The 22,313-nt window shown below is 60.8% G+C and overlaps 1 protein-coding gene across 7 annotated transcripts in view; it reads left to right on the top strand.

Moving 5' to 3' along the window:
• Positions 1 to 22,313, top strand: part of GSE1 (Gse1 coiled-coil protein) — a 393,370-nt gene that overhangs the window by 185,971 nt on the left and 185,086 nt on the right. The gene's annotated exons all lie outside the window — the stretch shown is intronic.

The raw sequence follows: 22,313 nt of genomic DNA on the forward strand, positions 1-22,313 counted from the left end.
TTGGCAGTTGGGTATTTGAGTCTGCAGCTACGCACACAGCACCCTTGGTGCACAGATGGCGTGTGAAGCCGGGAGCCTGGGGGAGGCACCTTGGGAAGGAGCGGTGGTGGGGAGCCCTGGGTCTGGAGCTTGCTGACAGCTGAGGAGTGCTGGCTTGGTCACTGCAGGGACCGCAGCAAGGGTGCAGGGCGCTGCCCTAAGGGTGGGTACTGCGACCACCAGGGACCCCCATCTAGAGTTGGGGGGCGGAGTTTAAGTCTACCAGCCTTTCCCTTGCCTTGCTGCAGTGTTTCCCAGCCCCGCATACTTGTTCACATCATCAGGGACTCTGAAACACCTCCGATGCCCTGCCCCACCCCCAGAGATCCTGATGCAAGCGGCTGGATAGGGCTCGTGCAGGGCTTCCCAGGGGGCGCTAGTGGTAAAGAACCCGCTTGCCAGTGCAGGAGATTTAAGAGAGGTACAGGTTCTGTCTCTGGGTCGGGAGGATCCCCTGGAGGAGGGCATGGCAACCCACTCCAGTATTCTTGCCTGGAGAATCCCATGGACAGAGGAGCCTGGCGGGCTGCGGTCCATGGGGTCACACAGAGTTGGACACGAGTGAGCAACTGAGCACACACGCACAGGTGATTGCGACGCGTAGCTGGGGGCAGAGAGCCGCTGCTCTGGGAGGGCCAGAGACGTGGGTGCCGGTCCAGCGTCTTAGCCCCCAGAAGGCCCCTCTGAGGCCCAGCTGGGACTATCTGATCACCCCTTCTGCCACCAGGTATCATGAGTCTGTGAAGTGCCCAGGTCTGTGTTAGGGGCTAGGATGCTGACCTGAACAAGACAAGCCCCCTGCCCTCCTGGTGTCTCGAGGAGTCTGGCGGGTACCTCGGCAGACACTAAACAGCATCCTCATCACAGTGGCTGGAATAAGCACAGGGGGCAGGGAGCCCTACCTAAAATCAAGGAGGACTTCCTGAGGGTGGTGATGCTTGAGCTGGGCTTTGAAGGCAAAAGAAGTTCCCTCCGTGGAAAACTGGAGAAGGGCCTTCCAGACAGAGTGAACAGTGGGGAAGGCTTGGAGACTGAAACTGTGGAAGTGGGGCCGTGCGGGCAGAGCTCCCCGTGGCTGGGACAGAAGATAAGGTGCCAGTGGCGGGAAGCAGGCAGGGCTGCGGGGGCCTCTGGGGCCAGCTCAGCTCGAGTGCTAAATTGTGCAGACCAGCCTGGGGCCTGAGTCCCTGCTGAACGCCGGGCTGTGCTGGGTTTTGTAGTGGCCCCCCAAACGCATTGTCCTCCTGGAACCTCAGCATGTGACCTTCACCGGGAACAGTTAAGATGCGGTGATACAGGACTAGGGTGGACCTTCAATCCAAGACCAGGGTGCCTATGGGAAGCTTTCGGGAAGGGACCAGGGTGTCCAGCAGCCACAGGAAGCTGGAAGAGGCAGGAAGGATCGCCCCCGCCGCCCCTGCCCAGGGCCTCCAGAGAGGTGAACTCAGAACCGTGAGGGAGTGAATCCTTGGTTTTGTAAGGGTTCTTTGTTCCAGTAGCTGCAGGACACTCCTCGGGGACCACAAAAGGTTTAGATTCTCAGCTCACATCCTCCTGAAGGAAAGCAGGGGAGGCCCTGAGAGGCCCAGGAGGCTCCGGGGCTGAGGCTCTGCACCCTGCTCTCTGGCCCCACCTGGGACCCCCGCCCTCTGGGTGCCCCCGGTCATGCCTCCCCTCGCTGGCCAAGCGGATCCCCAGGGACACTGACAGAAGCAGGAGGCCCCTGGTACAGACTGGGCGCACCTGCCGGTCTCCGGAGGCTCAGGGGCCTATCTGCCTATGATCAGTCCGTGCTGGCCCTGGGATGAGCGGGCTGAGGCAGGTGGCTTCCTGACGGCATGAGAGCCGGGTTAAGGGCCTCCCGGGCCCCAGGGCAGGGGTAGGTGGGGGAGTGGGGGGCACACAGGCTGCAATGCCAGGGGCTTCCCCAAGGGGCACCACCTGGATGCCGCCCGTCCTACTCAGGCCGTGTCACCTGACCCCAGGGGTCTCTGGGAGGACTGGAGTGGCATCTGCAGCGTTCAGAGCAGCGCCCAGTGGGCAGTGAGCCCCGTAGTCGGGAAGCCAGGCCATGGGGGTACAGGAGGAGGCCCTGATCTCTCCTGAACCAGGTCCCCCGGTGGCCTGGACTCAGGATGGAGGTGTCCAGAGGTCTCTCTGGCCCTGGGCCCAGAGCATGGGAGGATGGGGCCCAGGACATCCTGCTGGGTAACCTCTTTCCGGCCCCCGCCCCCGTTCCCCATACCTCTCTCCATCTCACCCCTCCCACAAAAGAGCACAGCAAACAGGATATTGACTGCACACCCCATTGAGCGAGCTGAGGCAGAGGGGCTGAGGATGCCCGGCTGGCCCAGCGGGGCACCCTGTATGGTATCTCTTTTAGCCCTCACCTGTGATGCGGGTTGTGCGTATATCTCCCCACTGTATGGCCGATGACCCTGAGCCCACGGGGGCTCCTGGGCCCAGCTCTCGAAAATAGCAGGGTGTCAAGCCGGGTCTCCAGCAGCCGGACCCCAGCCAGCTTGTCACTTATTCATTCGACAAACGGCTGGCCAACTACTTTCTGACATGCAGAGAGAAGGCAGGTTTCCTAACTGCCGCTGTTTCTGCAGGCCTGTCCTTGTGAACCGCCTCCATCCAGGTGTCTGTGTGTGTCTGTGTGTGTTCTTATCCCACCCGCTTCCCCAGAGGCAGAGCCATGGCAGTAGCTGTATTTCCATCCTTAGAATTTCCTTTAGGAATGGCCTCCCAGGGGCCCTGACTCCAGGGCTTTCTTCCTAGAGGAACGGATACTGGTTGACATTGGTTGACGCTTCCTCTGGGCCAGGCCCTGCTCTGTTTCTTTCCGCGTGTTATTCGCTCAGTCCGCGCACCACCCCACCAGGCAGGCGTTTATCGTCATCCCGGGACCTCCTTCCTGAACCCCTCCAGGGACAGCCTTCCTGGGGCAGCCTTGGTAAACGTACAGAACTGACTGTTCGTTTCTATGAGGATGACCTACCGAGGAAGCTGGAACTCAGGCAGGCCCATCTGGGGACCCCTAAGCCTAGCTGTCCCCCGGGGTGCATCTGAGGCCCAGGCCACCCCCCATGTGCCCCCCCACCCCCTGCCTCCAGGCCTGTGACGCAGCAGCAGCTTCTCTAATGGGTTAAGTGACTCTGCTCCAGACACAGTCCCGTTTACATTATCAGCATGAATAAAAGATGAATTCCGCCAGGGTGGCTGGCAGGGTCCTCCCACAGGCACGCAGGCTTCAGGCAAGACTGACAGTAAGAGGCTTCTCGGGAAGGAGCCAGGGGTGCCCCCGCAGAGTCGCTAAATGAGGGATGTCAGCTTCCTCCCTGGGCGGGGCGGGGCGGGGGTCTCCCTGGGCCAGGGTGGGAGGGTGGAGCAGGGAGCGCTTGGCTGGGGGTCGTGGCCGTGGCACACGCAGTGCCTGGCACTGTCCTGGCCAGAAATGGGGCACACAAGGTACCTGCCCTCATGGGGGTGTGTGTGCTCCATCACTCAGTCACGCCTGACCCTTTGTGACCCCAGGGACTGTAGCTTGGCCACCGGGCTCCTCTGTCCATGAGATTCTCCAGGCCAGAATACTGGGCGGGGTTGCCATTTCCTCCTCCAGGGAATCTTCCTGACCCAGGAATCAAACCCGCGTCTCCTGCATTGGCAGGAGGATTCTTTATCCCTGTGCCACGAAGTGGAGTGGATAGAAAATAAACGTGCTCCAGCGAATACGTGATCCCAGGCCGGTGTGATAAGCTCTATGAACACAGTCAAGCAGGGGGAGGGGCGGGAAGGGGCAGGCAGAGCTCTGGTTGCAGGAGGTGGCCTTCCAGCCTGAAGGGGGTGAGGAGGAAGTGTCCCAGGCAAGTGCAAACTCCCTAAGGCTGGAGCTGGGGTTGAGGGGAGCGGGGCTGCTCACGCAGGGCCTCAGCGGCTGCCACTCACAGTTCCAGCTCCTCTGCTGAGCAGGGAAGCAGGGAGGGCTCTCGGCAGGGAGCCCCTGGGTCCCCCCGAGGTTGGAGCACTGCGGTCCTGGGGTTGTGCTTGGTGAACTCTGGCAAATGGGCTTTGGAGGAGGGACTGCTGGAGCCTGCAGGCTGCTCGTTAACCAGGTCTGGCTGCTCTGGGCTCCATCGGGGCAGGACAGGGCACCCTGCTCACCCGCTTGGTGGCTTTATCTTGGCAACAGATTGCACAAACCCCCGAGCTAATATTGAACTTGCCAGGATTTTAAATAGCAGCTGTAAACACCACTGCTCCCAGCCCCTGGCCCTGTGATCCCTGCCCGAGGCGGGCATTCAGGTGTGGCTGGCCCCAGGCACCGCCTGGGCAAACACGCAGAGGACAGTGGGGTGGAGCCGGTTACCAGGAACCAGAATCCTAATCATCTGACCCACACCTGAGGGTCCATGTCTGTAGGAGCTGGAAGTGACCAGAAGGGACTCTCCTGTGCAGAAAGGGACAAAGGTCCCAGCCTGTCTTGAGAGCCATCTCCAACCCTGCGTGGACATCATCCCTCATGCAAAGCCAGGCTCCGTCCTCCTGCAGTCCCTGATCCCATAGGCCCAGTGCTGGGGTCAGGCCCCCTGGGGTATGCCCGGCTGGCCCCCACCCCTGCCCAGGGGCTCCAGACCTGGGCCACTGTTCCTGGAGTGAGCCTCAAACTCCTGGGGCTTTTCTGAAACCACCCCTGGGCAGAATCCCACCTGCCGGGGGTTCCCACTCATCAGTCTGGAGTGGCTGCCGCCTTCACACACGTTCCTGGGGGCGGCTGCGCCCTGAGCTCTGTGCTCCCTGAGTGGATTCTGTGAGGGGCTGGGGGTTGGGAGGGGCTTGGATCAAAGGGAAGGTGGATCTAGGCAGGCAGGGGGTCATGGAGGGCTGGGGCCCTGTCCTGCCTCCACTGAGCGTGGTGACTGTGTGTCTGTCTGTCTGTCCTCCCCCGCCCCCGACTGCCCCAGCCCTCCCCTCTGCCTGCAGAGTTCCCCAGCCAGCGGCCTGCCTGTGGCCCCAGCTCCCGGGACGGGGCCCCTGCGGCACCAGCATCATCAGGCTTCCTTAGGGGAGTCCCTGAGCCCTTAGCTGGGGTGTCAGTCCCGGCTCCCAGCCAGGGGCCTGCTTGTGGCCCCAGCTCCCAGGATGGGGCCCCTGCGGCACCAGCATCATCAGGCTTCTTTAGGGGAGCCCCTGAGCCCTTAGCTGGGGTGTCAGTCCCGGCTCTACTCCCTGTGTCGGGGGCCGACTGAGCACCCCCAGAGCCAGGCTTCCTGCCTCCACTCACCTTCTAGGCTGAGAGAATGCAGCCCCTCCCCAGCGCCCCATAGCTCGGGCGCATCATTTGTTCAGACTAAGAATATCCTGGGGTCTCCTGAAGGGGCCAGAAAGGCAGCTCTGCTAGTAACTACGGTCCCCATTCATCCATTTGCTCACTCACTCATTCACTGGTACACGGAGAACTCACTGAGCTCCTCTGTGTGTTCTCAGCACAGGGGTGGAACAGCAGACCCAAAACCCCTGCCCTCCCAGTGTCAGGGCCAAGCATTCTTGTGGGAAGTGGAGCTTGACAGGCAACATCAGGGTCAACGTTCAAGGTATTTCACCTGCTCTGCCCACGGCCCCGCCTTCATTATGGGTCCCAGGGAGACTGGCAACTTCTTGGCAAGAGGCCAAGCCTCCTGGAAGCCACTCGCTGGGACCTGGGGCCGTAGAATGGATCTACGTCAATATTCTAACAACTGGCCCAGCTGGCCTAGCTGCTGCAAGCCGCACAAGGACCCGGTGGTCGGTGGGACCCTGTGTCACATGATCCCGCCCCATCCCATCTCTGCAGACCCCCTTGGCTGGACCCTGGGGGTCCCTGGCCCACCACCCAGGCTCCCCCCAACTCCCAGCCTCCAGGATCTCGCTTAAATACTTTAAAACAATCTAAAAGTAATTATCACGAACAGGCTGCTTGGGAACACCTGCTCCACGCGTCCCTCGGAATAGCTAATGTGCCCGCTCGGAGCGCCGACAGGCGCTGGGCTCCTCCCGTGTCCCGAATCGCCAGATGCTCCTGTGCCAGGGCACCCCCTCCCCGCCCCGCCGCGCAGCACAGGGAGGCCGCCCAGCCCGTGTTTCCAGCGCTCCCCGCACAGCTGTCACTTACGGCGATCAGTAGGAAAATCATCACCCCACGAAGTCATACATATGGAACATCATATTTGCAGAATATTTATTTTAACACGTGTCAGGGCCTCCGCGGGTTGTAGGCAGAGCCTCTGCCTCACACGCAGGCAGCTGCCATGGGGCTTTCTTCCCAGAGGACAGCAGAGACCAGGGGGTGCAGGGCTGAGCTGGGGGCCCCATTCTCGAGCTTGGGGGCTCGCTCGGCCCTCCCTCGGAGCTCTGGGTGGTTGGGGAACCGGCAGGCAGTGCCCCCACGTCCCTGGATGCCCCCACGTCGTCACAGCTGTGGAGCAGCTGCCTGTTCTGTGATCTTAGTTGGGGGCCAGCCAGAACATAGAAACCACACCACACGAGGTATCTCAACAGAGAGAATTTAACCCAGGGTACTGGTGACACAGGTGTTGAAGGACTGAAAAGGCGAAAGGAGGACACGCGGGTAACAGACAGGTCACGCCTGCATGGGGCACTACACACCCCCGGGGCCAAGGAAGAGGTCAGGGCTGCTGAACGGCAGAGGCTTGGCAGATGAGGGGCCCACGGAGCTGGGAGCCAGATCTCGGAGGAGTTGGGGAGGCTGGGCTGGTGCAGGGAGTGTGGGGAGAAGACGGAAGCTGGAGAGCAGAATCACTGGGGCAACACTCATGAGACAAAGCAGATCTCTTGGCGTCAAAGGGGCGTAGGATCTTCCTGCCAGGAGACAGAGCTTTGGGGACAGGCACAGGAAAAGGTGCTGTCACTGTGCATGCCACCCTACCCTGCCCCGCCCCATCCTCCAGGCCAGCCAGGTCAGCCTCCCCACCGTCCTCACATCACGCCAGCCCCCATCCGTCAAGCCACGCAGGGCAACCTTAGCTCCCCAGCCTCTCAGCGCTAGGGACGCACAACTTGTTCCCAAGTTACAGATGGGGAGATTGAGGCTGAGCATGCAGGAATTTTAACCATGGCCAGGAATCCGCAGCAAGTCGGAGGCGGGTGGGACTCTGAACTTCTTAGACTGCAACCTCCACAGGCGAGTGTCTTGTAGGTGCTATCTTATAGATACATCCCTTCTTACAGCTGGGGAAACTGAGGCATGGAGAGACAGGGTTACCTGCCCACCGTCGCTCAGTGGTCAGTGGCAGAGTCAGGATTCAAACTTCAGACGGAATCTGCACTTTTCATCACCACTCTTAAGAATGTGTTGGAAGTAGGAGGACAGATAGACGGACAGGTAGAGGGATGAGTGGACGGGTTGTAGAGGATGGGTGGGAGGAAGGAGCGGGAAGGGAGGGACGAGCAACAGAAACATTCCTGGGCTGGAGGCATTTGCGGCCACTGGAATGTCCTGAGTTAACCCTGGCTTTAGCCCCTTCTGCTGGCTCAGAGATCCTTATCTTTATTTTCTAGTCAGAAGCACTTGAGGAGGAGATGGGTTGAGGGGACAGAACATGGGCTGTGGTGTGTCCCATAGACTTTGGTTTGAATCCCAACTGCTCCCCTTACTACTGAGCGACCTTGGAGCCTCATTTTGCTCCCCTGGGAAATGGAGCCCCGAGGCCGTCGAACCCATCTCCCCCCACCTATGACCCCGCATGGGAACAGCTTGCATGTGCTGTCTCTGTGTACACACAGAATACCTGGAGCTCTAAGCCCATGCCCACACGGGACACACACACAGACCCAAACACACCCCCCTCCCCAGCCATGCTATGTAACTTCTGAAAACACTTCTGGGAGCAGCAGACACTTGTGGCCCCCGAGTCCCTGCAACACACACGCTCGAACGGAATGCCACAGAGCTGCATGCCTGGAGACACACTCCCACCCGGAACACGCACGCAGGGCACCCCCAGAGGGCACCCCGCAAAGCCAGACACCACCCTCTCCTGCCAGCACAGGTGTGTGTGCACACACCCAGAGCACAGGGAGCTCCCGAAGGGGTGGCACCAAATTGCTGCCTGGAAATAGCCCTCCCCGGAAGCTGTGTGCACAGGGCACCAGGGACCCTGTGTTCACCCCGGGTGCTCCAGGGGCAGCGGGCAGGGGGCTGCGTGCGCAGGGCACCAGGGACCCTGTGTTCACCCCGGGTGCTCCAGGAGCAGGGGGCAGGGGGCTGCGTGCGCAGGGTACCGGGGACCCTGTGTTCACCCCAGGTGCTCCAGGGGCAGTGGGCAGGGGGCTGCGTGCGCAGGGCACCGGGGGCCCTGTGTTCACTCCAGCTGCTCCAGGGGCAGTGGGCAGGGGGCTGCATGTGCAGGGCACCGGGGACCCTGCATTCTCCCCGGGTGCTCCAGGAGCAGGGGGCAGGGGGCTGCATGCGCAGGGCACCGGGGGCCCTGCGTTCTCCCCGGGTGCTCCAGGGGCAGGGGGCAGGGGGATGCGTGCGCAGGGCACCAGGGATCCTGTGTTCACCCAGGGGCAGGGGGCAGGCAGGAGGCCGCTTGCTCCGTGTGACAAGTGTGGGTCTGTTATTCAAGCGTCATCATGGCCTTCCTTGCTCAGAACCTGCCATGGCTCCCGTCACTGGAGCAAAGCCAGTGTCTTGCTCTGGCTCCAGGCCTGGGGTGATCAGTCCCATCATCCTGTCTCCTAATCTCTCCAGACACAGCCTCCTCCTCCCTGGCTCTCAGACATGCCCCAGGGCCTTTGCACTTGCTGTCTCCACTGCCTCTCCCTACTCTGCTCACTCATGCGAATCTGCATGATCCGAAGCCACTCTTCTTTTCACCGCAGAGCCTGGATGGGACTTCCCTTCCTCCGCACAACACCCGCCTCTGACCTGATCCCTCCCTGGGGGCCCTCCATCCACCTACTCTGCTGTTCTCCAGAGTTTGGCATCACAGCTGACACACATGGATGTGTGTATTTACTTACTATCTGTCTCCCTGCTGGCCTGCCAGCTCCACCGGGGGCTTGTTCCACACAGGGCGCTATCCCCAGGGCTGCGAGCGGGGCCGACACCCGGCAGCACACGGTGTAAACCGTGGAGGTTTCATTCCTTCTTTGGCCTCTTCTCTCCCCAGCCCCCCACGGATAGATTAGGGGCTTAGTGTGAGCCCAGCTCCGTGCCAGCTGCAGGGCAGGATCCTAACAACTCCTAGTGCTCTCTGAGCACTCACAGCCCACCGGGTGCTGAGTTAGGAGCGTGACCTGTTAACTCCTTTAACGTCGCAGCCTCATGGCACACGAAGCTCAGACTGACAAGGCAGGATAAAATCCAGCCCCTGACAGCAGTTTGGAGCAATAAGACACACAGTGCAAAGATGACCCGTGATAATCAATGATGATGACTGGAACCCAGGACATGCCTCCTGCATGGTCCAGATTCCCAGATCGCAGATGAGGGGAAAAGCACACACAGAGGGGTCAAGCAGTCTGCTCGAGGTCACCCAGCTCGGCAGGACCAGCTCAGCAGATCCCAGAGGGAGGCAGGCGGAAGCTGCTCTGGGAGGGCGCAGGGCACTGGGCGTAAGGACCTTACCCCAGCTCCCCTCCGAGAGTCTCCTGTGCAGTTAAGGGTAGAAGCCCTGGCCTCTCGGGCCAAAGTCCTTCTGTCCAGTGTGCAAAACCTGCAAACTGGGCTCAGAGTCCCAAGCCTCGGGGGCATTCACGTGCAAAGCCTCTGCATCCACCCAACAGGGGCGGCTGCGTGAAGCAGGCATGGAAGGCTGCCTGGGGATGCTTGGAGAGGTCTTTTCAGGGCTGGAGGCTTCTCTCAGCCGTAGCTGATTGTTGCACCGTGGCGTATGGCAAAATCATTGTATTTTTTCAAGAGAAGCCAGAAGTCCAGATTTTTCTGTCAAATCTGATTTTTAAATGCTGGCAACTAATGCGAATATACAATTCTTCTGTTACCGCAGGGCAGACAAACCACACAAAACCCCAGCCGTGCTGGCAGGCCCCGTCTGTGGAGCCTGCTTCTCGGATCCCAGCCCCTGCTGGCCCCTGGTCACATCCTTTAGGGGATCAGGGCTGGAAACTGGCCTCCAAGGGTGGGGGTGGCATCATTCTCCTGGCTCCCCCCCACCACTCAGCCAACCCACCTCCCTCCACCCCAGAGCAGCCCTGCCTTCCCGCCCCCTCCGAGCCCACCTGGGCAGGAGCGGGTCCCTGGTACCCCGACACAGAGGGTGTTGGGGGCCCCCATGGGCCCCCGCCACCCACGTACCCTCTCCTGACAGCTTTATCAAGCCTCCAGGCTTCCCAATCCCATTGTTCCTGACATCTGTTTCGGTAAGTGATTAATTGCAATTAGCGAGCAGTTTGAAAGCCCTGGAAGAATACTCAGCAGAAATCTCATCAAGATTAATGAGTGGCGGGGCCGTCGGGGTGGAGGGGGGACGGGGGGAGCACCACCGCCATGCCGCCGCAGCGGGACCCAGCAGAGCCGTTGTCGCCCGCACAGGTGCTAGGGAGTGAGCGGGAGGCGAAACCCTCACCCCACGCCTCCCCACTTGCCCCGAAACCCTCCTCCCCCATAAACTACCACTAGATGATTTCTCATCAAAATGCATGAATTACCCACTAATAGGCTATTAATAAAGCCCTCAGAGGGTCATAAGATGAGGTTCTAGGCATGGATTGCAGGGCTTCCAGAACACTCCACCACCACTCCCAGGTGGGCACGCCCAGGTGGGGGAGGCCGGAGCTGGCAGCCTGCACACAGCCACACCCCCATCAAGTGCTTGTGGGGAACTGGGGTGGCACCCGCCCTTGAAAGTCAAGTCCACCACGAAAGGAGACCTTGCCCCCTCGAAGTAGGACTGTCCTGGAGCACACGCCTCACAGGCAGGTAGCGGCCAGGTAGGAAAAAGGCACAGGAACCGTGAAGCTGAGACCTTGCATTGGCATCCCGACTGTACCCTTCCGCCCTGCCAGGCGCCCGAGCACCTGTGTGCCGACGGCTCCGAGCACGTGGCTCCACGCGGCTGTTTCCGTGTTCGCGTGCTCCCCGCCAGGCCAGGCCCCCGTGTCCGCATGTCACACCTTGTGTGCAGGCAATGCCCGTGTGTCATGTGCCATGTGCATCCCTGCGCACGGGGCAGCTCTCACTTGCGGGCCCCTGCGCCACCTGTGCCGTCACACCCTTTGTGCATTTCTGAGATTCTCTGCGTCCCTGCTCGGCCCTGTTTGCAATGGTAACAGGTGTTTATGGAAAGACAGTCACGTGTTGGGTGTTTCCCAGCCGTTCTCCGTAATGCTTCCAACAAGCTCGAAGTGCCTCTGGTTTCCACACGACGAGACCGAGGGCAGGACCTTCAGGCAGTCTGGCTCCAGAGACACCACTGGTGTCAGAGCCGGGTTCGAACCCAGGTCTCTCTGGCGCTGCCGATGGACCTGGTGTCCCCGAGGACAAGAGTGCTCACACTGGATGGGGCTGGAAGGACCCTGCTTTTTACCTTCTGCTTTTTTGGTTCTGCTCTGGAGCCCAGATGGTGATAAATCCCCCCAAGACTCTTCTGGGGAAGTTGGGAGGGGCCTGGAGGTTCTGGGGGACTCAGAGGCTCAGCGGGAATACATTCACTAACCCTGGCAGGGGCTGTTATTGACAGTGGCTGCATGAGACATAAGCAACTCGCCCAGCCTGCTTTGAGATAAATGCATTCTCCGGCTTGGTTTATGTTGTCATTTTCTTATCATTTAGTCTGGACACCACCCAAATGACGTAGTTCTTATGCCCATCTTGCTGACAGAGAAACTGAGACTCTGGGACATTAAGTCACTTGGGTCAGGTCACCAGACATAAAAGCAGAACCGTGATTTGATTGAGTTCAGCTCTGTCTGACCTAGGTCCAGAAATCCCTTTTTTTTTGTTCTGACCCCCACAAGTCACTTGCCTTGCCCTCTGTCCGCCTTCAAGAGAGAAGCCCAGTCAATGTATGTCATGGACCATGACTGCTGGCCACTCCCAGAGCCCTCTGCTGCCCGCTCTAGACAGGTTGTGTGGATGGCTTACAGATGATGGATGATGGATGAATAGATGGTTGGGTAGATGTTGGATGGACGGACACTTGCATGGAATTAGATGAATGGATGGATGGATGGTTGGATGGATATAGTGGGTGTTAGATGACGGATGGTAGGTGGTTGCCTGGATGAATGAATGTTGGTTCAATGGATGGCTATTGGTTAAGTGACTAAGTGGAAGGAAAGATGGAATGGAAGGTTAGATGGCTGAACAGAAGGCTCTCTGAGGGGAAGGAAGAGCTGTAATTCCTCGTAGCCCTGATGAAAGGGATGACCCTGAGCAGGAATCTTGCAGCACCAGTTTGCAGGACTGTGGCCCAACCCCTCATGGCACCAGGGAAGGAACTGCGACTTGGGGCCGGGAAGGGGCCTGCCACAGTCACAGGATTTATTCACAGCAGGTCGGAACCCAGGCCTCACTCCCGTAACATAGCGCGGCTCCCGCAGAACACCCCCGGCCCTCTTTCCTCCATGAGCTGCTTCTAGCTCTCGACCCAGGGGGCACCAGGGTGGTGGTGAGTAACAACAGAGGTTGTATTAATAATTAAGAGCACTCACGTCATAATGACTCTGTGCCAGCTCTTTCCATGTGTCTGTGACGCCTTTAATTTCCCCAGCAGTCACGTGGGAAGAGGAAGCTGAAACACAGAAAGGCTGGGTTGTTTGCCCGAGGCCACACAGTTGGGAAGTGTCAAAGCCAGGATGTCAGACCAGCTGAGGTCTATGCTTGCCTGTTTCTGCCCTGCCCCATGAGGGCGGGTTCTCTCCTCCCTGACCCCACAGCAAGGGGGGTTCGTGGACATGTGACCCTGAATGGTCACACGAGCCCTGTACTTGGTCTCATGCCTGTGTTGCCATCTTGACACTCAGCTCTTTTTGAACCAGGGGCCCTGCATTTTCATTCTGCCCTAGACTCCACAAATTTCGTGGCCAGTTCTGCCCCAGGGCCACCCCCTACCCCCCCATCCCTGAGGACCCGGGCGAGACCCTGCTGAGAGGCTGGAACCTTGGGCTGCACACAGAGGCACGCTCTAGTCGGCGGCCTCCCAAGGGTGGGCCTGGTCTGGGTCCTCCCTCACCCCCAGCCCCGGAGATCCGGAGCTGCGACCCTGCACCCCCACATCCCCACCCCGCCCCTGCAGTGGAGATTCCTCAGAGCCCTGCGTGTGCCAGGATGTGTGTCCCGATCTATCCGAGCCACCCCAGCAGGTGCTCACCACCCGACTTCCGGGTGGGTGTTGTGGGAGGAGCTGGGACTGGGGCTGTGGTTTCCCCCTTTCCGTCACCTCCAAGCCCTCCCCCTTAGGTGGTCTTGGAGGGTCATCTGGGCTTGATGGCGTATCTGAGAGAGGGGGAGAGAGGAAGCGAGCCCGTGTGTCAAAGGGCCTGATAAGGGGAGGAGGGTGGAAGCCCTTCCTGATGCAGTGGCCTCTCAGCTGTCTCTGCCAGTGCCCTGTTCGCTCATCTGTGCAGTGAGGTCTTGCCTGGGGTTTGGCCAGGGGCCAGGGAACTGGTGAGCCATCTCACTGCAAAGCGGGTGTTGTGGGCCCCATTTCCCCAGGCAGGAAGCTAAGGCCACGGCGAGGGGATGGGGGTCACGTATGTGTGTGTGCTTAAACATCAGCCAGTGGGCCACACTCCATCCCAGGCTGTGGGCCCCAGGTCCAGAATCTCAGCGATGTGCTTTGGAAATTGAATTAGGCTTCACTGGTTCCTCCAGGGAGGGGCATGGAGCCCGGGTCAGGGGCCCTGGAAATGGGGGGCTGTAGAACTCCTCTCCCCTCCTGTGCACTTGGGAGAACATCCCAACGAGATAGCTGCATACATCAGTTCTGGGCAAGGTGAAAGTGTAGCCAAAGTGTTAGTCGCTCAGTCATGTCCGACTCCACAGACTGTAGCCCGCCAGGTTCCTCTGTCCATGGGATTCTCCAGGCAAGAATACTGGAGTGGGTTGCCATGTCCTTCTCCAGAGGAGCTTCCTGACCCAGGGATCGAACCGGGGTCTCCACTAGGAAAGCCCTCTGGGCAAGGTAGTTTTTTCTTACCCTGATTTTGCAAATAGGGAAAGTGCTCAGAGTACTCAAGACAGTGGCTGTGGGCCACACAGCCTACAGCTGGCTCAGCCTGTTATCGGAGCCCTGACCCTTACTGGGCATCAGCTCGGTCACTCGTCACTCTGGTGCAGTGGCGGCCAGCCTGAGCCTGTCCCTGCAGTCTGGACAGCTCTGGCTGGCTGTTCACTGGTGGCATCTAAGCCTCCCCTGGGGCAGGAGTGGGGGATGGACCTTTCCTGTGCTGGGGCAGTTCCCCGTCTAGAGTGCTGACCCAGAACCTCCGCTTCAGAGGGAAAACTCCCTTCTGCAGTGGGGCGAGAATTCAAACCCGTCCCAGAGGGTGAAGACGTGGACCTCGGCAGCCCAGCCCGGTGAGGGAAGACTTGACCTCCCGGGGAGTCCCCCGGAGCCAGCTCCAGCCCCAGGCCTGGCCAGCTGGGCGGCAGCCCAAACCCCAGAGAGCCCGTGGGCGCCGGTCTCCAGCCCAAAGGGCGGGACGGCTGCCTGGCAGGGTCCCCGCTGGCCAGGCGCCCGGTTCCCGGGCTGAGACCCCACGCTGCGGCCTTCGCGGGGCTGTTGGGGGGTGCAGAGCCCGCAGGCCAGAGAGTGGGCGGGCCTTGGGCCCCCTGCGCCCCCCGGCCCCCTCCGAGGCGCGCGGCCCAGGACAGTGGGGGCGGCCGGAGCGAAGCTCCCGCTCATCCTTGGCAAGACATCTGCTGGACAAGTAGGGGTGGGGAGAGGAGGTGAATGCCGGGGTCGGAGTATCGGAGCCCGCAGCAGCGCCTCCCACCTCCCCCAGCGACTTCTGGCCTCGCAGCAGATGGCGGGGGCGGGCGGGGGGCGGGGGCGGGGGCGCGGGCGCAGCCGGCGGGTCTCACGCGTTACCACACCCATGAAATTTCCCATTGTGGAAATTTCAGGAGCAGCGCCCCCCTCCTCCTCCCCTGCAGCCCCTCCCCCTCGCGGCCATCTGATGTCCCTCCCAGCGGACGCCCCCGCCGGACTCCCAGTGGAGGCGCCGGGGGTCACCGAAGCCCCCAGCGCGCCCTCAAAACCACACCCCCCTCCCCGCCCCCAGAGGAAGCTGGGGGAGGAGGGGGGAGGAGGGGGGAGGAGGGAGGAGGAGGGGGGAGGAGGGAGGAGGAGGGGGGAGGAGGGAGGAGGAGGGGGGAGGCGGGGGAGGAGGGGGGGGGGGGGGGAGGAGGGGGGAGGGTCGGGAGGCGCCGCGGAGACCCTTTTACATGTAAATAGAACTGGGCGCCTGGAGGGGCGTTTCCCCCTCATTTTTATTTCCAGAAAGCCCGCTGTGGCCCGGCCCTCCTGCGGGCCCTGGAAGCCGCTGCGCGGTGCCAGGATTGAAATAAGGAAGTAAGGTCCTCCAAAGAGTCAGCACCCACGCCCCCCGCCCTGTGGAGGGGCGGGCTGCAGGTCTGCACGGCCCGGTGGGCCCTGCCCAGGAAGGGGGCCCGGAGGGGAAGGCGCGGGCCGCTGGCGATCAGAGCCCAGGTCCGGGAGCTGCCGCTGACCGTCTGCGGGCTGCGTGTCCGCACCTGTAAAGGTGCTTGCTGCTTTCCTTGTTTCCGGCTCTGAGAATCCAGTAGTTAGGGGGGAGCGCTGTCGTGAAGACCCCCCCAGAGCCTGCTGGATGGTGGGTCAGTGACTGGACTGTCTCTGGGTTCAAATCCTCCTCTCACCCTTCCCGTGTGTGGTCTTGGGCAAGTCGCTGAACCTCTCTGAGTGGCCAGTTTCCTAGACCGCGCTCGGACCTCCCTCACAGGGTAGGATTTTGTGGGATTAAATCAATTCTGGGTGTAAAAGGCTGCAACACAGCATGCAATCAATAAAAGCTACTCTTAGGACTTTTATTACCTGGCTCTACAGTCTACACCCCCGGGGCAGCAGTCCCAGGCTGTGGGGAGGGCATCTGTCCCAGGCATCCTGGGGGCTGCTCCCCTCTCTCTCTGTGTGCCCCCTGAATAGGATGCTGTGTTTTTGCCTCTGCCAGCCCCACCAGGCTATAACCACCCCCCCCCACCCTCCCCTGTGCACCCTGTAGTGTGTGGAATGTGTGAGTGAATGGACAGGCCGCAGTTAGAGTGGTCTGGGTGGGGGTGGCGGGCAGGAGTGGAGAGGGTGTGCCTTTGCCCCTGTTCCTGTTGGTTTACCCCTAGGGTTATGGTTAGGATCACATTAGCTCGGACCCTGTTTTAAGCACTGCCTCATTTAATCCTAGCAGGAGCCTAGCAAGGTTAAGTGCAGTCACACCCCTTTACAGATGGGGAACCTGAGGCCTGAAGCAGCTGACTCACTTGCTCAAGCTCAGCAGGTCTGGAAGGAAGACACCAGAATTAACCCAAGCAGTTGGTTCCAGAGCTTAAGTGTCCAACCCAGCCTCAGTCCCCTCCCTCTGTCTGTTGAATGTCTGTGAGAAGGACCGTTAGCCACAGCGACCATCCCTGGGGGGATTTCAGCGTGTGGACTGAAAGACGATGTCACTCAGCTGCACGCAGGCCGGCGGGCTGTGCCTGGGCTGCCGCTTCACTGACCACAGTGTGCAGAGGTTCGGGCCTGGGGTCGGCTGGCACAAGCAGCTGCAAAGGGCCACCCAAGTGCAGCCTCCTGCTTGTTGTCTGGGGGATGCCAGGGTAAGGCTGGCCTGAACCCCTGACCTGGGGCCTATGATCCAAGGCTCCCTCCCTATGTGGTGGGGCCAGCCACCACCACCACCCAGAGGCCCAGGGCAGCGCTGGGGCCCCCTGACCTTCCCACTGGCCCCTGGAGGTCCCCGGCCAGGGCTGTCAGGCTCTTTGGCAGCCTCTCTGTCTGCAGGCCCCCAGGGGCTGTGACCTGGACCGTGATTCATGTGGCAGCTGCAATTGGCCTCTGGCAGTGGGGCTCCGGGACGGGTCAGGACAGCTAGGAGGCGCCGAGGAGGAGGGTGGTGGCCTGCCCCATGACCCAGGTGGCTGGGGGCTGAGGGGAGGGGGCAGCAGCCCCAGCTCGACCTCCCTTGGGGGAGAGGAGGCCCTGATTCCTGCCATCTGGCCTCTCCCGGCCTGGAGAGGGGGTGCCCCCCCGACTGGCTCTAATGGCCGAGCCCAGCAGGAGCGGGAGAGAGACAGATGGCGGTGGCCCTGAGAGGTAGAGGATGGACTTTGTTCCGAGGGGCTCGCTGAGGGAGAACACACGTCTGTGTCTCACACACATGCACGCACGCACCAGGCACCGTGCTGAGGCACTTTGTAATTCCAGGCATGTGTCAGGGTGGGGGTGGGGGGCTTCTGATGAGCCTTGGGGTCTAGGCTTTCCTGCTGAAGCCTCTCCTTAAGACACGAGCTCAGACACGTTTGCACACACATGCACAGAGAGTCCCCAGACACACACACGTGCAGAGACCCAGAGGCCCAGAAGTGCCAGCCCTCGCTCACCGCCAGGCCCTCCCTTCAGGGAGGGGGTCGGCCCCTCCCGGCTCCAGAGCAGCTCTTCTCTCCTGCTGGACCAGCAGCTCCCACCCACCCGTCCCGCCCTCCCGCTCTCTCCCCCAGCAGTCTTTCCCAGAGAGCCAACCTCTCCCTCCGTCCTGTCTTCTCATTTCACGATGTTTATCTGAACCGCCTTCTCTGACTCCTGAGCATGTAAACCCCCAGCAAACACACTTCCCATGTCTTGTTCACCAGCGTATCCCGAAGCCCCGTCCAGTGGCTGGCGCAGGAAATGTCTGCTGAGTGAGTGAATGAATGGAGGGATGACTTGGGGCAAGTCTGGGTTGGAGAGACGCCGCCGGCTGTTGGAGTTTAGAGGCAGCCACATTGAGCGCCTTGATGGGCCCCTCATTCTTGCTTCAGAGCCTTCGCACTGGCTGTCCCAGGGGCATGGTGCCCTCTTCATGCAGATACTTGCAGGATTCAGGATCCCCCTTGTTCAGGCCTCAGCTCAAGCATCACCTTGCCAGAAAGGTCTTTGCTGACTACCCCTCCTTAGAACAGCCACCTGTGGACGCTGCCGCGGCTTCATTTCCCCTCTGGCAGTCCTCGGTGGCCCAGATGGTGTGGTCTGCTTCTTACGGTCTGGCCACCCCCACCCCCAGCATCAGCCTCTTGCAGGCATGACCTTATCACCTTTCCTGCCACGTCCGCAGTGGCTGGAACAGCGTGGGGGCTCAGCTGGCGGTTGACACGCGTTTGTTGAATAAACGAATGGTGGATGGGTGTGATGGGAGCCCGTTCAGAGTGGCACGCGTTGGGAAGCAGGAGGTTGGACCCCGTTGCCAAGGTAAACTGAGGCTGGTGATGCACAGTAGTGAGCGCCAAGTGGTCATGCAGGATTTCCCAGTCGGGAGAGAGGTGCGATGTGATGGCTCTAGATCTCAAGACTCAGAATGCAGAGGGTCCCAGGAGTCCCAGGTGGCTGGCCCATCAGGTGGGGTGTCTTCGTCAGCAGTGACCACCCTGGTAGCCCCTGTATTAGTGTCCCAGGGCCAACATGACCCGTTATCACGTGAGACAACAGAAATCTACTCTCTCACAGTTCTGGAGGCCAGAAGTCCAGAATCAAGGTGTTGGCAGGGTTAGTTCCTTTCAAAACTCTGGGTTTGGGGGGGTCCTTCCTGCCACACCAGCTCCTTGGTGGCCCCAGGTGTCCTTGGTTTGTGGCCGCAGCACTCCAGCCTCTGCCTCCGTCCTCACGTGGGCTCTCTCTGTGGCCACCCTGACCCTTGACATCTTCCAGTCAGTTTCCTCTCTGTCCAGGGGAGATACAGCTTCCATCTCTGGGGCCCAGGACAGGTCTCCTGGCATGTTCCCCAGCGGGCTGGCCACTGTTGGCTTGATGTTACCCATGCCCCGCCTTCACCGTGAGAGCTACAGTCTGAGCACAGAAATCTCAGGTCCCTATTATCTGGGACAAAGATTTGGTCCAAGCAGCTGTGACTCGGTGCTCCTGGAGACGGGCCCATTAGGGTCCTACAGTACAGCACCCAGGCCAGAGTGTGACTGTGGCTGCTTGAACACAGTCTAGAATCCTGCCTCCAGCTGTGTTACCTTGAGCCAGTTTCTTCACCTCTCTGTGCTGCTTTCCGTCTGTAGAATAGAGAGAGCAAAACCTTCCTCCTTGTGTCATTGATGAGATCGAATAAGGAAATGTGTGTGAAGTGCTTAGATCTGGATCTGGCCTGTGCTGTTGTTAATATTTATGTAAGTGTTAGCTATTGTTACAGGCCAGAACTTAAGTATCATTAGGGAAAATAGAAGAATTGATGCTTTTGAACCGTGGTATTGGAGAAGACTCTTGAGAGTCCCTTGGACTGCAAGATCAAACCAGTCCATCCTAAAGGAAATCAGTCCTGAATATTCATTGGAAGGACTGATACTGAATCTGAAGCTCTAATAGTTTGGCCACCTGATGCGGAGAGGTGACTCATTGGAAAAGACCCTGATGCTGGGACAGATTGAAGGCGGGAGGAGAAGGGGACGACAGAGGATGAGATGGTTGGATGGCATCACCGACTCAATGGACGTGAGAGTGAGTAAACTCCGGGAGATGGTGATGGACAGGGAGGCCTGGCGTGCTCCAGTGCAAGGGGTTGTGAAGAGTCAGACACGACTGAGCAACTGAACTGAACTGAGGAAAAACAGAAACCTAGAAGCAAATGCGGACAGCTGGGTGTATTCCCAGCCCCCCGCCCTCCTCACAGGAGCTGCTAGGGCAGCAGGAGCGCTGGCATCGGAAGACAGAGGACCCGCCCTGAGGGGAGGGTGGCAGGCTGGGTCGCCCCGCCTGATCCCGACCTCTCTGAGCTTCAGCTTTCTCCTCTGATGAGGGCGTGTTTGTGCCCGTGTGATGGCTAGAAATAATGTTTTCAGAGGCCCAGAGCTCCTGCAATTGAGTGAGGCCTTGAAGGGTAACAGGCAGGTTCTGGGGGTGGGAGGGGGCTCTCCAGGCAACAGAAAGGGCCTGAGCTACAGGACCACCCCCCCATCCCGCCCCGGGGACAGGAGCCACAGCTCGGGAGCGGGAGAGGAGCTCGTCGACGGGGAGGCAGAGCCTCGGGTTCGTGGGGAAGACCAGAGAGCTGGCGACAAGGATGCTCGGTGCCTCTTCCAGATCAGCAGCCCTGCGTCCAGCTGGCTCCCTGGGGTGCATGATGCAGAAGGCCGCTGGTTTTTACAGCTGCTGAGCCTGGTTTATTTGGAGAGCGGACACCCCGATACACCTGGGAAACCTTGGGGGGCGGGGGCTGGGGCAGAAGTGGTTGTTTCCTCTCCTGGGCTACAGTCTAGAGGGCAAAAGTCTTGGCTTGCAGCACCCTGGTGCCTTGTGTCCCCTGGACCTCACAGGCTAGATGGGGCAAATCCTTCAGCCTGCCCCGCCCTGCCCCCCACATCCTGACGTGTGTGCACGCACACACGTTTGCACACACACACTCACTCCAGCTGGGGCTCTGTGTTGGTGGGGAAAACTGCCTCCTCTGGACACAAACGTGATACTGGGAGGGGCAGGAACCAGCACCCGCTTCAGGCCTGACCTCGAGGACCCTCCTCACCCTCCCACTAATGGGAGTCGGGTGGGTTCAGATGTGGACACCAGGCTTGAAGGGGTCTGGTGACCCCCGACCTTGTCTTGTCTCTGGGAGGTCCCAGTGGGCCTCTGGCTCTGAGTCCCAGCCTCCATGACCTCGAGGCAGAGTCTAACTCCTCGGCCCCCCACCCCCGCGCCACACGCACGCCACGAGGCTGCATGGTCGCTGTCCTCTCCGCACGCCTCTCCCTGGATCTCCTCAGGCTTTATGTTCCAGCCTGAATCGCCTCATGGGGCCCCATGGTTCTGAGCCTCCTGGTGAAGGGCTCGGGGCTCCTCGAGCTCCGCCGCCAGCACCCACCCGTGCCCCCAGCAGGGCTCCTCCCCGCCTTCTCTCCCCCGCCCCATCCGCACCGGGAGCACCTGCCACGCAGGGTAATGAGGGGCTCGGCTCCAGGTGCGCGGCCCTGGGCTAACACGGCGGAGGGGGAGGGGCTCCCTGCTCCCTGAGCGTGGGGAGGGGGGCGGGGCGGAGGAGGGGCGGGACCCGGGCCGGTGGCCACCTCCGCGGCCCCTCGCAGGTGCGGGCCCAGATTCTGTGGAGCTCAGCTCTGCGCGGCGGGCGGCTGGCAGGGAGCTGCTGAGCCTCCCAAGGTAGCAGCCATCTGCACTGTGATAAAAAGCCCCGAGGATGATAAATAGACAAGTCGCACTTTTATTGGATTGCAGCTCGGGCGCAGCCACTTTGGGTTTGGCACCGTGCTAACGACAGATTTCTGCTTCCCTTGCAAGGCCTGCCCTCTCGGGGAGGGTGCCAGCCGTGGCCCTCTCCTGGCAGGAGGGAGAGCATCCCCTGGCCCCAGCCCCGGGCGGCCAGCCTGCTCCCTCCCCCCACCGCCCCCCCCCCCAGCCCCACCCCACGCCAGCCTGTGGGGCTCTGCCCAGGCCCACCTCACCACCCTGGGGTCAGACCCAGGGGCTCACATCTCGGCTCTGAGACCCGCTGGCTGTGTGTCTCCGGCAGGCTATCTAACCTCTCTGGGCCGTGGACACTGCATCTGTAAAATGGGCAGGTAATGGCGTTCCCCATCCACGCAGGCCTGGCACCTCCGTGAGTAACCGTCGGGTCCGCAGCGTTTGAAAGAGTGCTTGGTGTGTGTTCAGGGACCGTGATGTACTCACCACCACCCGTACAGTGAGTGTCAGCGCTGGTGCCCCTGGGAAGCCTTGGCCTGGCGTCCTGCCGGGTGGGGAGCCGTGTGGGGTTGGACCTGGAGGACAAGGGCTCTCGCGGGACACCAGGCCCCTGTTCATCCTTCCACCCGTTGGGTCAAGGCGGGGGCTCGAGAGCTGCACGGGCGGGCCCAGCGCCTCAGGCTCTGTCTGCCCTGAACAGCCGTGGGCCCCGGGCGGCGGCCACGATGCCCTGGGCCTCTGTTTCCCCAGCTGTCGGGTGCGGGTGGGAACCGCACTTGCCTGGCAGCACAGCCAAGAGGCTGAAACGAGCTGACCTGCTCTGACCTCCGGTTCCACACAGTAGGCACAGGGATCGTCTGCTCCCGGTGTTGTGGGAGGTCCCCTGGGTGA

The sequence above is a fragment of the Ovis aries genome, chromosome 14 (genome assembly GCF_016772045.2).
Source record: "Ovis aries strain OAR_USU_Benz2616 breed Rambouillet chromosome 14, ARS-UI_Ramb_v3.0, whole genome shotgun sequence".
In the NCBI taxonomy this organism is placed as follows: Eukaryota; Metazoa; Chordata; class Mammalia; order Artiodactyla; family Bovidae; genus Ovis; species Ovis aries.